Raw genomic sequence first — 14724 nt, 5'->3', positions numbered from 1 at the left:
TTAGTGTGGTCATATGAGCAGTTCCAGGCAAGTCCAAAAATATTGCATGACTATGGACTAGCAATTCCTTATTCAAACTGTGAATGTACCACCATCAAGAAGGTGGGAAACTGTTGGGCAAATGGATCAGGACATTATAATAGAACTTACTTTACTGGTGCCTGACTTTGGAAATTTAGGATTTCACTTGCCCAAAGGAATGAAAGGATCCCTGCCTTACAGCCATAGCACAGGGCTGCATATGGAGAATAAACTGCTCTTTGTCTTCCTTCAGTGCACTAATTTCTGCAAGTTATTTACTTCAAATGTTCGGTATTTGGGGAACTTTAACATTTCCTAAAGTTTGTGATTTTTTTTTTTAGTTTGTTAGGTTCCCGCCTTTGATTATGAACCAGTGTGACACTCTGTACCTTAAATAGCACCCTGCAACCCCATATTCACCACTGTGATATGATTATGATATGCTTTGTGGAGGTACCATTTGAGAGGTCATGATCTGTTGAACATTACTATCCTATTGAATTATATGTGTTACCATTGTATTTGAAGTTATGAAGTTTTGCTATCTGTGTGTTATTGAAATATGCTGTGCGTCTAAAAGACGCCCACAGCCAACCTTTTGGTGGCAGAAAAGGAGCAACTAACCCTTACACACAGCCAGATATTGTGCAAAATGTTTATCGATGAAACAGTCCTGAAATATCACTGCCAATACTTAATTGGTAACTCATGATTTGCATCAGCCTCTATTAAATATAAACTCACATGGTGTTTTGAAGACACTTTGTTATAACTGAGGAGGTAGGAATCAAACCCATAATCTTCAAAACTACCATCTGAAATTAGAGGTTTTCAGGTTAATTTTTGGAGCCTGGGATTATTTTTATTCCCACTTTGTGTGCACTGTTGCAGAATCAATGTAGAGTTTTCACTGGATTTAAAACAAATACATTAAAAAATTAACAAGCACACTTCAATGTTGTTTACACAAGCAGTTCCCATAATCTACAGGATAATGGAAATTTTAATCTAAGAGCAAACAGTCTGCTGCATTAAACCCTACATTACGTGAATTTAAGAAAAAACAAAAACTGATCAGTATTTCAAATTTAAATCCATGCTTGTCACTTGTATTTCCAAAACAACAACTCAGTAACCACTAACAATTCAAACTGCTTATGGTGTCAACATCCATGCCAATTGATAGAGGCAGCAGCCAACAATGCCTGAGCCTACATTTTCCAGATACCACAGAAGCTCCCCGATATTCCCCATCTTTTCCCAGCTACTCAAAGTTTCCCCACCCTTGCCCAACCAAAACCTCCAGCCCCACTTCCCACTATCTGAGACTAAAGGCCTTTCTTCAGTCCCCTTCCACTCTCCCCAATAGCTGAGTGCATCCCACTTTTCAGAATACCATTCCCCATCTTCCTGTGACCCCTGTATATTATGTCACTAGCCACACAGCCATCCCAAGCAGCACCTCTAGACCCACTGAACCCCACTGCTACACTCCAACCCCTGTGCACTTAGATGTACCCCCAGACTGCTTACACAAGCCAAGCTGTACTCTAACTCCCATAATGCACTTCACTGCTCCCCCAAGGTGCACCCCTACTCCATACAGCACCCCCAGCCCCATCACACCCATGTCACATCCCTCCTACTCCTTAATACTACACCCCACCCATCAGCCCCAAGTGGCACCCCACTGCTCCCCTACAACTTCACCCCATCACCTGCCCCACTCCCACTGGAGCCCTCCATACTGCCCCATAGTCCCCAACGGCGCACCCCACTGCTCCCCCACCCCCATCGCAGCCCTCCATACTGCTCCCTAGCTCCCAGTGCTGCACCCCACTGTTCCCCCACCCCCCCTCGCAGTCTGGGCCGGGCGGGGCTGGCCGCCCCCCAGACCCGCTCGCTAACCCTTTCTGGAGGCTGAGCCCCGCCACGCTCCCTTACCCGGCCCGGCTCTGCCGCTGCCTTTGCCTCCGCCGCCCGCTCGGTTATCTGCCGCTCCCCCAAGCTGACAGGCCGCGCAAGCGCACATGCGAACTCCAGCTCGGAGCCGAGGCGCAGGAGCCAGACACTGTCGCCTTCCAACTTCAAGACCATAGGGTAGGCGCATGCGCAAGAGAATGGACGGCTTTGCCTCCGCCTCGGGCAGGCCGCCGCTAGGTATGTTTTGCCTATGCGCGGTAGCTGCGGGAGCTTTGCTCCCTGTCGTTCGGCAGGGAGGAGCCAGTGTGAGCCTAGTACTGCACAGACAGCCCCCCTCCCGCCCCCCCATCTTCACCTGGGGCCCTCAGCCTCGGGGGTGGGGCTGGTGCTGCCCTCCCAGCTCCAAGGGCCCAGGGGCCTGAGAAATGTCACGCGTGGAGCTGGACAAAACATGCTCCGCTGTGAAGGGAGAGGTTGGCTTCAGGGCCAGGGGGCAGCAGGGCAGCACAGGCCCAGTGCGTTGTGCGGGTGTTTGGCTTCCTCTGAGGCATCAGGTTTTGCAGGCTGCAAGAGGCAGAGTTCTGGCTTGATGGGCCACTTGTCTCAGCTGCTGGCTCATTCCATGCTCCTGACATTTAAGACACAGAAGTTGCCGCATCTTGGAGTGGGACTGTAATGCGCTCACTCGGTACTGCGCAAAGTGGCCAGGGCACCAGGCTGGAAATCAGAAATTCCTGGTTTTGTTCCTGGCTGGGCCACTGAGTTGCTATGTGAGTTTTGGTAAATCATCTGATAACTCTGTGCCCCAGTTTCCCCATCTGTAAAATGGATATTGTGCTGTTTACCAAGGTCCAGTGGTTAGGGCACTAACCTAACACTTGCTCTGCCACAGACTTCTAACATGACAATGGGTAAGTCAATTAACCTTTCCCGGCCTCATTTCATGATTTTATAAATGGAGATAATAGCAGTGCCTTACTTCACAGAGATGTCATGAGCATAATAAATAAAATAAAGGTTGTGAAGTGCTTTGAGAGCTGATGGAAGGAGCTATATGAGAGCTTGTATAGCAAATTTGAAGAACCACCAGTGCAGCGCCTCCTGCTGGTCATCTGGGAATTAGCTCTTTTCCAGCAGAAAAGGTGTCTCTGCAGGCCAGTGTTTCACCTGCCACTAGCCCCATGTCCCTCCCAGTCCCTGGTGCCTTTTACCTCAGGGCTCTGCCCTAGCAGTACCCCCATGCTCTGGGTCTCCCCTCCTAGGGGAATCCCTAACCCTCTAAACCTGACTGGCAGTAGCCACTGAGGCAAGGCATCATCTAGCACCCACTCACTGGGGCAAACTGCAATCTGTAAAAGGCCACTCATCATTGGCAAGGAGGTCAGACAGCTGCCTCTGCAACCTGAGCACCTGTTTTGACCTTTTAGCAAGGCCCACAGCCTGGGGATTTACCAGGCTAGAGCTCCTCTTGCCTTTCCCTAGCCATACTCCATTCCCTGTTTCCAGAGCTCCCAGGCAACCAGGTCCTTCTCCCTCCAAGGCTGGAGAGAGAGACTCCTCAGCTCATGGCTCACAGTCCTCTTATCAGGGCCAGTGGGGCCCTAACTGAGCTGGCCACACCTGTGGCTGCTTCCCCAATCAGCCTAGCTTGGCTGCCTTTTAACCTCTGTTCTGTGGGAGTAGGGCAGCTGCGCCACTACAGCTAGGCGTTATGATTAAGGCTACGTTTTAGTCATGGGTATTTTTAGTAAAAGTCATGGACAGGTCACAGGCAGTAAACAAAAATTCACAGCCTATGACTTGTACTTTATACCCCTAACTAAAACTTGGGTTGGGGCGGCATGAGTGCTCTGGGGGGATGGTCTGGGGGTGCAGTGGATGCCAGCGGGGAGGCGGGCAGCAGCACGCAGCCTGGGACCCCCACTAGTGCTGGGTGGGGTGAGCAGTGGCATGTGACCAAGGACTTCTGCTGGTGGTGGGATGGGGGACCAGGTGGCAGCGTGCAGCCTGGGATCCCCACTGTTGCTGTGGGAGGGGGAAAGGTTAGCGGGGCTGGAAGTCTCCCTATCCAGCTCCACGTGTCCCTGCAGCTCCTAGGGGGAGGGAAGGCCAGGGGGGCTCTGCGCACTACCGCCTGCCACAAGCTCCAGCACTGCAGCTCCCATTGACTGGAAACCGCAGCCAATGGGAGCTGCAGGGGTGGCACACGGAGCATCTGGCCTCTCCGCCTAGGAACTGCAGAGACATGCCGGCTGCTTCAGGGGAACCCCCTCTGACATAGGTGCTGATTCCATGGGTGCTCCAGGGCTGGAGCACCCACAGGGAAAAATTAGTGGGTGCTCTGCACCCACTGGCAGCCAATCTCCCCTCACTCCCTGTCTCACCTCCTCCTCCTCCTCCTCCCCCCTGAGTGTGCCGTGTCCCCGCTCCTCCGCCTACCTCCCAGCACTTCCCCCTGGCAACCGCCAAACAGCTGTTTAGCAGCATGCTGGGAGGGAGGAGGAGGAGCGGGAATATGGCACGCTTAGGGGAGGAGGCGGTGAAGAGGCAGGGTCAGGGCAGGGATTTGGGTAAGGGGTTGGAATGGGGATGGGGCAGGGGTGGGAAGAGGTAGGGTGGGGCAGGGCCACATGGAAGAGGTGGAGTGGGGGCAGGGCCGGTGGCAGAGGGGATGTCGAGGGGAAAGCAAAGAAGTTGGCACCTATGCCCCCTGAGGTAAGCACCACCTCATACCCCAACCCCTTGCTCTAGCCCTGAGCCTCCTCCCACAACCAACTGCCCCAGCAGTGTCCAGTACGGCTGGCCCAGGGGTTCCTTTGTCTGCTCGATCACCCCTGGAGCCTGCCACACCAGCCACTTCAGAGGTCACGGAAAGTCATGGAATCCATGACAGACATGCAGCCTTAATTATGATATCCTCAGATGAAAAGCACTATATAAGTACAGAATATAATTATCACTGTGAGTACACTTTAAGATCCGGATAGCTTGCTCTCAGCAACAAAGTCAGTGTCTTTTAGCAAAGCGTGAAGTGGCCAGGACTGAAACCAAGGAAGCCAGGAAGAACTTTCATAATGTTTATTTTGTTTTATTTTATTTGACAACAAAGCTTTCTGCTCACAATTGGATAAGTAACCAGCACACTAAAGATTGGTAACCACAAATGAATCAGTGACTAATAAAGCACTATTATTAATCTTTTATACAGTACCATATATGCGTACAATTTTGTGATGTGTTGGTAAGTTCCTGCCGAACAGATAACAGAACCCTGCCCTAAAAGGGTTGCAATCTACCTGTGCGGACAAGAAACACAGTGGAAGAGAACATAATAAAAAATACACAGAGCAGGGGGTTGCTGTTGCAGTTGAATGCTACATGGAATGGGTGGGGTTTTAGTAGTTACTAGTATTTGTGATATCCACCCAAATGCAGCTGGACAGTAAAGTGAAACAAGATAGAAGTTACAGGAACTTCAACACCCAGAAATGAATGAGTTTAGCCATGCATGGAGGTTTACAAACACTGCCACAGGGGTCCATCTCAGCTATCCTGTCTCTGACAGTTGGAAGATGATATCATAATTTCACTCCATTTCCTTTTGGAAAGAGTGCTGGAAATCCTCTCTGTGACTGAAATTAAAACATAAACCTGTTAATGTGTGGATGCTTCTAGGGTTGCTTGAGACTCACTGAGTACTGCTGTGGGAAGTTACAAATGTCTGTCATTTAAGTATGTGATAGAGCCATTTCCAGAAGCTATAGTGAAAAATCATTAAGTGATCAAAGCATTTGCTGACCCTTTTCCAAAGCTGGTGATACAAGAAATATAATTTACTATAATTATATATTTATTTCTTGAGTGTCATACAGAGCATTTACACACATGAAAAGAGATGCATTCCCTGCCCCAGAGTGAGGAAAAATGAAGGTAGTAGCAAGGAAAAAGGATTGGGGAAAGTGTAGCAGGAAAGAGAGAGGAAACAGGGAGATATGAGGTCAAAGACAGAGGTCGGAGTGAAGTTATGTACAGTGCTTGACAGTGAGAGGCCATGTTTCAGTCTCCTAGGTCAGAATTCTGCCTGCTGAAGAATTCTATATATATCATCAACTTTCTTTCTCTACTTACCGGGTTTTGAGTCTGCAAAAGATATTCTTGATTAGGCACCCCATAATGGACGATGCTTTTGCAGTACGGGCTCCAAGTGCTTTCTCAATGTCACAACAGAGCTGAGGTTGGTGAAATCACTGACAATCTCAACTGGGTAATTCCCTGCTAAGTTGCTAGAGTCTGCAGCATGTTATAAACCACCAGCTAAAAGAATTTTGGTGAGGAAGGGCAGTGCTATTATCCCCATTGTACACATGTGGAACTGAGGCACAGGGACACTAAGTGTTGAACTTGCTGTGGCTCTTTTCTCATGGGACCAACAGCATTGAACGTTGCAAGGGAAGAGGGAACAGACTTTGAGATAGGGCATGAACTGTGGTGCAATTTCTAGTGGAGTAAGAGCCCTAATTAACATTTTGCCAGGGAGTCATCATTTTCTCATTATGCTTTTTTAGCCACCTAGGAATGGAGATGATCTGGCTCTTTAAAGGTGCATGCAGCTGGTACCCTGACAATTCACCTGCTTGCCTGGAAGCCCTCAGGACATGGAGCTCCCATTGACTTCAGTGGAAGTTCTGTGTACAGACAACTTGTAGAATGTTGCATTGGAAGTGCTACAAAAATGTTCTCTGTCTACCTGAGAGGAAGGATGGTTCAGTGGCTAGCCTGGGACCTGGGTTCAACTCCCTGCTCTGCCACAGAATTCCTGTGTGTCCTTGGACAAGTCACTTAGCTTCTTTGTTCACCATCCATACAGTGGAGATAATAGCACTGCCCTTACTCACAAGGATGTTTTGTGGATAAATACATTAAAGACTGTGAGGTGCTTGGATACTATGGCGATGGAAGCCGGAGAAAAAGCTTAGGTATCTCCCTGAATTCTTGACATGGAGGTACCTGAACACCTCTCAGGAACAGGAATGACAACACTATTTCTCTTGAATCCCTCCCTACTGGATGTTGCAGTGGATCATAGCTGTTGTGGGAGGATGTGATCACGGAGAACAGGATAGGGACCAGGATGGATTTGATTTAAATCACTAGTCAGGAAGACTCGATTTAATCATGGATTTCTACATAAAAGTGCATTTTGTTGATTGTTATAACCTTAATACATATTCTTCACAACTCAGAGATAGATAAGATCCAAACTGCGTCTCTTTTACAGACTGCTGCCATTATAGGTTTTCCATTCTTGTGAGAGACTGATATGGTAGATCTCAAATCAATGAAGGCTACACTCAGAAAGACCTCAAGACTTCTGGAATATGCTGCTCAAACAGTTTAACTTTTGTTTCTACTGCTTGTCCCTCCCTTCTCACATTTATCTCCAGACTTCTTCTCCTTGTCCAGATCTATTCCTCCCCGAACAATCTTCTATTCATTGAACCTTTTGAAACTTTGCACTTTTAGAGAAACGTAAGGAACTGACTCTGTACACAAATTTGGAAAAGGACAATAGAGTTGAGGTCTGTTATTTCTCACCTCTATATATTTATTTAAAAACATTTTTGCTGATAAGAAGCATGTTATCTCTGTAGACATAAATCCACAGTTTGAGAAATGCAAAACTAAGCATCTCTGATGGTATCTTCTAGATTTAGCAGAGTCCCATTGGGTAGATAGAAAGATTAACCTAAATAATCTATACAGAAGCCCCTGGAACCCCATAAAATTAGGTCCCCGATCCATGAACTGTTGGAACTCATTTACAAAACTTTTCTTAAACATTACATGACTATATTGTCTCATACTATAGAATTAGAATTTATAATCCCTATTCCATGATGAGATATCTTTGAGCTATAATGTATCTTAATTAAAACTATCTTTAGGTAGGTTTTTTCCTCAAAAAGCATTTTATCAAAAAATCTGATTTTTAATTTTTTTTTTAAATATAATTGATTTTTATCCACCCTGATAGGGACGCAGTCCTTCAGGGAGTTAAGGCCAATCTCAAGGAACTCTCTGCAAATCAGGATACGGATTATTACCAGTGGGGAACCAGCGCAGACGTTGGAGCAGTGGGGTGAGATGGTAGGTCAGAACAGTATTCTAGGGCTAGGAGAGGTTGGCAAATGCTGTTGCAGGGAGATAGCTGACAGGTTGCTGAGTGAAGGCAGCATAGAAGAAGTGGGTTTTGACTTGCTTTTAAAAGGTCTGGAGAATATGTTACTATTCAAGATGAGGAACTAGATGCTCCAGGAGCCATGGAACCTTTCACCACTAGCTCACCAGGCAAAGCTCAGGTCTAGGCCAGAACATAGTTTGGCAGTAATGGCTAAAAGCAGATAACATCTAACAGTGGTTTGGCAACCAATGGAAAATGAGGTTGAGGACCTAAGACTAGTTCCTATTGGATAAGTGTCTAAATCATAAAAAATTGCCACCATAATTGGGTCCCTTGTTAGCAGCTTTGCAGAAACCAAGGGATGAGTGGATCATGGAGATTCAACTGTCCTCTAAGCCCAGGTCAGGAGTAACGTATGTTGGCCCCAGGGGACAATGGGGGATGTTTGCAGTGCTACTGCCTTTTCTATGGATAAATAAAGGATTTAAGTCAGGCAACTCTCATGAGCACTAGAAAGATCACATGACACATGTAAAAGTTTGGTCCAGATGGTGGCTGCAATGAAATCAGTCCTTGGCAGAGGTGAACAGGGACTTGTTGGGGGTGGAGAGAGTAAGTGGAAATGAGAAATGGCAGAGTAGATGGAGTGAGTTGGGATATAGAGAGAGTTGTCAACACAGTGGTACATGGGTTTTGAAGCCGAGCATGGGATGTTTAGAATGGATACAGGTAGGGCTGGCTTTAGGCCAATTCCCCCGAAACAGGCCCCGCACCTAAGAGGGCCCTGCTCCCTAAAGAAGAGCTACTAACTTAGGTGGCTTTTTAATTTACTCACCCGGCGGTGGTCCGGGTCTTTGGCGGCACTTCGGCAGCGGATCCTTCACTCGCTCCAGGTCTCCAGTGGCATTTTGGCAGTGGGGTCTCCAGTGGCATTTTGGCAGTGGGTCCTCCAGTGCCGCGAAAGACCCGGACCACCGCCAGGTATTCAAATCGGGCCCCACACTTCCTAAAGCCAGCCCTAGATACAGGACTGGGTGAAGCACCAGCAGAGATCTTCCAGGTTGGGCCGTTTGGACATATTTGCTTCAGTGCTCTGTACAGATTGGAGTGTGCCCCAGTTTGCAACTGAGCGCCTGGGAGAGGAGCAGTTTGTACAAAGCTAAAGACAATTAGCCAGTCTCTGTAGTGCAGAGATTGACAACCTTTGGCACGCATCTCGCCAGTGTAAGGACTCCTGGCAGGCTAGGCCGGTTTGTTTACCTGCTGCGTCTACAGGTTCGGCCCATCGCAGCTCCCACTGGCCATGGTTCGCCACTTCAGGCCAACGGGGGCTGCGGGAAGCGGCGCAGTCCGAGGGATGTGCTGGCTGCTATTTCCCACCGCCCCCATTGGCCTGGAGCGGCGAACTGCGGCCAGTGGGAGCTGCGATCGGCCAAACCTGCGGACGCAGCAGGTAAACAAACCGGCCCAGCCCACCAAGGTGCTTACCCTGGTGAGCCTTGTGCCAAAGGTTGCCGATCCCTGCTGTAGCGTTACAGAAAGCATTGCCTATAGGGCCTGCAGGCTCTGAAACAAGCAGCGCTACATGCACAGAACTCTCCTTTAAATGGAAGGCAGAAAAATCTGGGGAAGTGTGACCCCCTGTGGGTAAAAACAGGAACTACAATGTGGATAACGACACGTTCTTTTTCATAGTGTGATCCACATCTTAATAGGGAAATTGTCTTGTGGGCTGCCTTCACTCTAATCCATGATAGCACAGCACCTCTCTTCTCCTCGGTGATTGGATAACATCCATGTGGCAATTTCAGCAAGGACTTCCACGCAAAATTAAGAAAGCAGAAGTGTATTTTTCACTTCTTTTAATACAGTTTAGCTGCTAGACACAAGGAGGGGCCATCGTCATGTGGCCAGACAGCCAGGTTGCTCTTCATGGATAACCAGCAAGTGCTCCATGGGCCACAGTTTGGGAGCTGCTGTTCTAGGTCAGTCGGCCGTAATGCGGTATACTCAGGCTAGAATTATATTGCTTGTGTTTCCCATCCCATGCACTTTATTTACTTCTTGCTATCTTCTTCCTCCCTAGGTGTGATGCTATCTGCCTTTTCTCCTGGGGATTTGGTGCTAGTTCAGTCCGCACTCCAAGACGCTTTGTGCCACCTGCTCCTCCTGGCATACACATGAGTACTCACTATGAGCATTACTGTTTAGTGACCTCTAGCTTGGATGACCACAGTGCATCTGTGATGGTACTTGTGGCCACTCCCTCTCCTCAAGGCTACGCCAGCTCAATCTTTGCCTTGCAGGTTGACAACAGGTGCACACCAGCCCCTGAATCTCTTCAAAGTGTCCCCATGTGGTATCCAGCCCCTGATCACTGGATAACCACAATAATCCCAGTGAGATGGGTTCCTCCTGGGGTGCCACCTGGAACTGGGGTATCACTGAGCCCTCCAACCCACCATCCTGGGCTCCCTCTCACACTGTGCTGCTGTGAGAAGCTGCAAACCCGCTCCCGGTCCTACACTTGCACTAGCATTCACACAGGTAGGGACACACCCAGCTGCAGTTACATGCAGGTTCTGACCAGCCGCTGCATGAACCAACAATAGTGAGGCTACAGCCAAAATAACCACCAGCTTTCCAGCATAGGACCCCAGAGCGATACTGTCCTGCCTTAGTCCAAACCCAACTAGTATAAATTTATTATCCAGTTTGCCTCCCCCTCAATGTGGAGAGGAAATGCAACAGCTCCTACCCCTTGAGCTAAGATTGCCATGTACTTCACTCAAAACTTATTGGTTTAGATTAAAACATAAAATAACTTTATTAATTACAAAAAAAGATAGATTTTAAGTGTTTATAAGTGATAGCAAACAGATCAAAGCAGATTACCTAGTAATAAACAAAAATGCAAACTAAGCGTAAAATACTAGAAAGATAGACTATGAACTAGTAAATTCTCCTTGTGGGTGATGATACAAGCAGGCTTGCAGAGTCTTAAGGAACAAGCTGCATTTGCATTGCAGCTTAGGATCTGCACCCCCTTTCCAAGCCCTTTTCTTTTGGAGCTTCTCCTAGGTGTTCCATTGTGGGAGAGTGAAGAATAACCAATGATGCTGTCACTCCCCACCTTATATATCTCTATCATATGGAGGGAACCCTTTGTTCCAACCTCAGTTCCCAGACCAGCTTGTGGAAAAACACCAGTACTCCAAAATGGAGTCCAGAGTCATGTGGCTGGATCACATGCCCTTGCAAAGTCATAGCAGCCATTACTTGGGCCTTATCTTAACTACAAAGTTTTGTTGGCAAAGGTGATGTCAGCAATCAAAAATTGGCATAATGAAAATCAGAATTTCATGTTCACGCTCGCGCCCTCTGTTGGCAGTGTTTGTCCGCAGTTGGGGTATTATCGTCGACACTGTGCGCAGTGTACTGTGGGTACCTATCCAACAGTCCAGCTCGACACTTTCTGTCGCTAGTTGTTGCGGGAAGGCAGAGTGGATCGCAGCGCATGTTGAGACTGGGCTTAATGTCCCATGATGCATTTCTTTCTGTCCCAGCACTCCATGGGCTTTCAGCTTTCTTTTGCGGCATTTTTCAAGGTCCTTTTCTTGCTGTGCATCACGGCATCTTTGTGAGAAGGGATGGATCCCACACTGCTCTCCTATGCTCTATTAACTGTCATGACATCGTGGATGGCAGTACAGTTAATCGTGAAGTTCCTAACTGAAGAGGACTCCCAGTTACCTGACATGTTGTGTGATATGGATAAGAGAAACTTTAGATTGGTTTTGGCATTCACAGAACAGCTGCATAGGGTGGACCATCGCTTTTGGGCTTGGGAAACAAACATTGGATGGTGGGATTGTTTCGACATGCAGGTATGGGATGATGAGCAGTGGGCACAGAATTTTCTGATGTGGAAAGCCACCTTCCTGGAATTGTGTGCGGAGATCATACCAGCACTGAGGTGCAAAGACATCAGAATGAGAGCTGCCTTATCAGCAGAGAAGCACGTTGCAATTGCAGTGTGGAAGCTGGTGACTCTAGACTGCTACCGGTCGGTCATGAATCAGTTTGGAGTTGAGAAGTTGACCATTGGGGCTGCATTAATGCACATGTGTAGAGCAATTAATTGCATCTGGCTACCAATGACTGTGACTCTGGGAAATGTGCATGAAATAGTGAATGGCTTTGCAGAAATGGGTTTCCCTAACTGTGGAAGTGCAACAGACGGCACACATATTCTAATTTTGGCAGCAGACCACCTTGAGACAGAGTACATCAATAGGAAGGAGTACTTCTCCATGGGGTTTCAGATGCTTGTGGATCACCATGGGTGTTTCACTGATATCAACATGGAGTGGTCTGGGAAGGTACATGACGCATGTATCTTCAGGAACACAGGCCTATATAGAAAGCTACAAGTAGGGACTTTCTTTCCAAACCAGAAGATTAAAGTGGGGGATGTTGAAATGACCGTAGTGATCCTGGGAGACCTGGCGTATCCCTTATAGCTACGGCTCATGAAACCTTACATGGGAAACCTGGACAGCAGTCAGGAGCGGTTCAAGAACAGGCTGAGTAGCTGCTGGATGACAGTTGAATGTGCCTTTGGCAGTTTAAAGGCAGGCTGGCAATGCCTTTATGGCAGGTTAACTTTAATGAGGATAATATTCCCATGGTCATAGCCGCATTTTGTACAATGCATAATCTCTGTGAAGTTAAGGGTGAAAGGTTTACTCAGGGGTGGAGAGTTGAGGTAGACCACTTGGTTGCTGATTTTGAGCAGCCAGATACCAGCTATCAGAGGAGCTCAGAGGGGGGCAATTCGAATCAGGGAGGGTTTGAGGCAACACTTTGAAAATGAGAACCAGTAATGAATATGTCTGTGATTGGTGGTGCAATGTTACATTACATACAATTTTTCTATGAGGTAATGGTGACATTTGGGGGCCTTACATTCCAGCAAGCACGTGAATAAACTGCCCATGTATTTCATGGTAGTGCCTGCTTTCTCAATTTGTAGAAAACAAATAAAGATGAGTTACCATTCAAAAACTTTGCTTTTATTGTACAAGAAACAACCCACATGCACATGCTTGGTGAGAAAGGAGGAACCAGGGAAGGGCAGACTTTCAGAGCTGTGTATAGGTCCAGCTATCATGAAAGTTGTCCAAGGGGGTGGAGTGAAGGGGAAACCAAGAAGTCCCAGAAAGTGGAAAGGACTGTGCAAGCGGAGTTTGGGGGGGCATGGAAAAGAGTTCTGACTGTGCTGCAGGAGAGGGTGGACATGGATCTGCTCAGTATGCAGCATTATCAAGGACTTCAGCATTTGCGTTTGCTCCTCTGTTACTTTAATTATCTACTCAGTAGCATCCTTAAACTTCTGATTCTCTTTTCTGTCCTGCCTTTTGGCTTCCCAGCACTCCTTACGTTCCCTTATGTCTTCATTGGAGCCATGCAGTACCTCCCAGAACATGTTGTCTTTGCTGCATCTTGGGTGCTTTCTTATCTGGTGGAGTCGCTCGTCCACTGTGTGTGTGGAGTGTTCCTGAAGGCCACATCTGCCGAAGCACAAGGGACAATGCACAGAAGCAGAGTTGTTAAATTCACGCACAATGTTGAAACATTTCAGTTAAATACACCTTTTGCAACATAGCAATCACTTTCTCACTGACCCTTGACAAGCACACGTCTCTGTGAACACTCAAAGCATGGTGAGGAGGAAGGGGCACTCCACATGGGGAAAAGAGTACGCATTCTTATGTTATGGTGCAGCCAACTAGGGAAAAAATTCTAAAATTCTCACACATTTTTTCAGAGGCAGGGGTCATTGTAGCAGATATCTCACTGGTAAAGGTAAGCAGGGAAACTAGAGTATATTTACTCCGTGCTTTTGGGTTCCGCCCTGCTTCCTATGCCGCTCGCCTGTGTGTCGCTTTGGTCCCTGCACAAGTGATTGCCGAATGGCACGGTAAAGTTTCCTTCAGTGGGGGAAGGAACAAAGCTGATCTGCCGTGGAACATTTGGCAGAAGAATACCAAGTACCTCCAGAAAACTTTCCTGGGGATCTCTCTGGAGGATTCCTGTGAGATCTCGGTGTGCATCAACATCCTGTTCCACCAGACCGATTAGCTACACAGAGAAATGTCCAGCTCACAGAAACAGCCAGCCTTCCACATTTTCTATACCCTGAACCCACCTCTGCACCACACAAACCACAGCCATTTACCTGGAGTCTCCCCTCCTGCTTCTTGCTCCCCGGAGAGCAACTGCTGAGACTGGCTAGATACCTCTGGAGTCAAGAACAGTTCCTGGCTGCCTGCCCCGCCAGGTGACCCCGCTGGGAGCTGCACATTGTCGTCTAACTCCACCTCACCATCAATGACTTTGTTCTTTGGGTTAGGTCCTCTTTCCACAGGGCTCTTGGCGGTGGAGGTGGAGTCGCCACTGAGGATAGTATCCAGCTCCTTATAGAACCGGCAGGTCTTAGGTGAAGCACCTGAATGATGGTTTGCCTCCCTTGCCTTATGGTATACCTGCCTCAGCTCCTTTATCTTTGCTCTGCACTGCAGCTTGTCATGATCATA

The 14724-nt window shown here is 47.8% G+C and overlaps 1 long non-coding RNA gene across 1 annotated transcript; it reads left to right on the top strand.

Annotated features, from left to right (window-relative positions):
• The first annotated feature begins 2007 nt into the window (after positions 1–2007).
• Positions 2008–13792, top strand: LOC127058468 (uncharacterized). The gene is made up of 2 exons (XR_007776384.1): positions 2008–2121; positions 13558–13792. It is a non-coding gene; the product is annotated as an uncharacterized LOC127058468 (long non-coding RNA).
• The last annotated feature ends 932 nt before the right edge of the window (positions 13793–14724 follow it).

This window comes from Gopherus flavomarginatus, chromosome 9, assembly GCF_025201925.1.
Source record: "Gopherus flavomarginatus isolate rGopFla2 chromosome 9, rGopFla2.mat.asm, whole genome shotgun sequence".
NCBI classification, from domain to species: Eukaryota; Metazoa; Chordata; order Testudines; family Testudinidae; genus Gopherus; species Gopherus flavomarginatus.
Note: the sequence above shows the minus strand (reverse complement) of the source record. Positions and strands in the feature narration are given on the sequence as shown.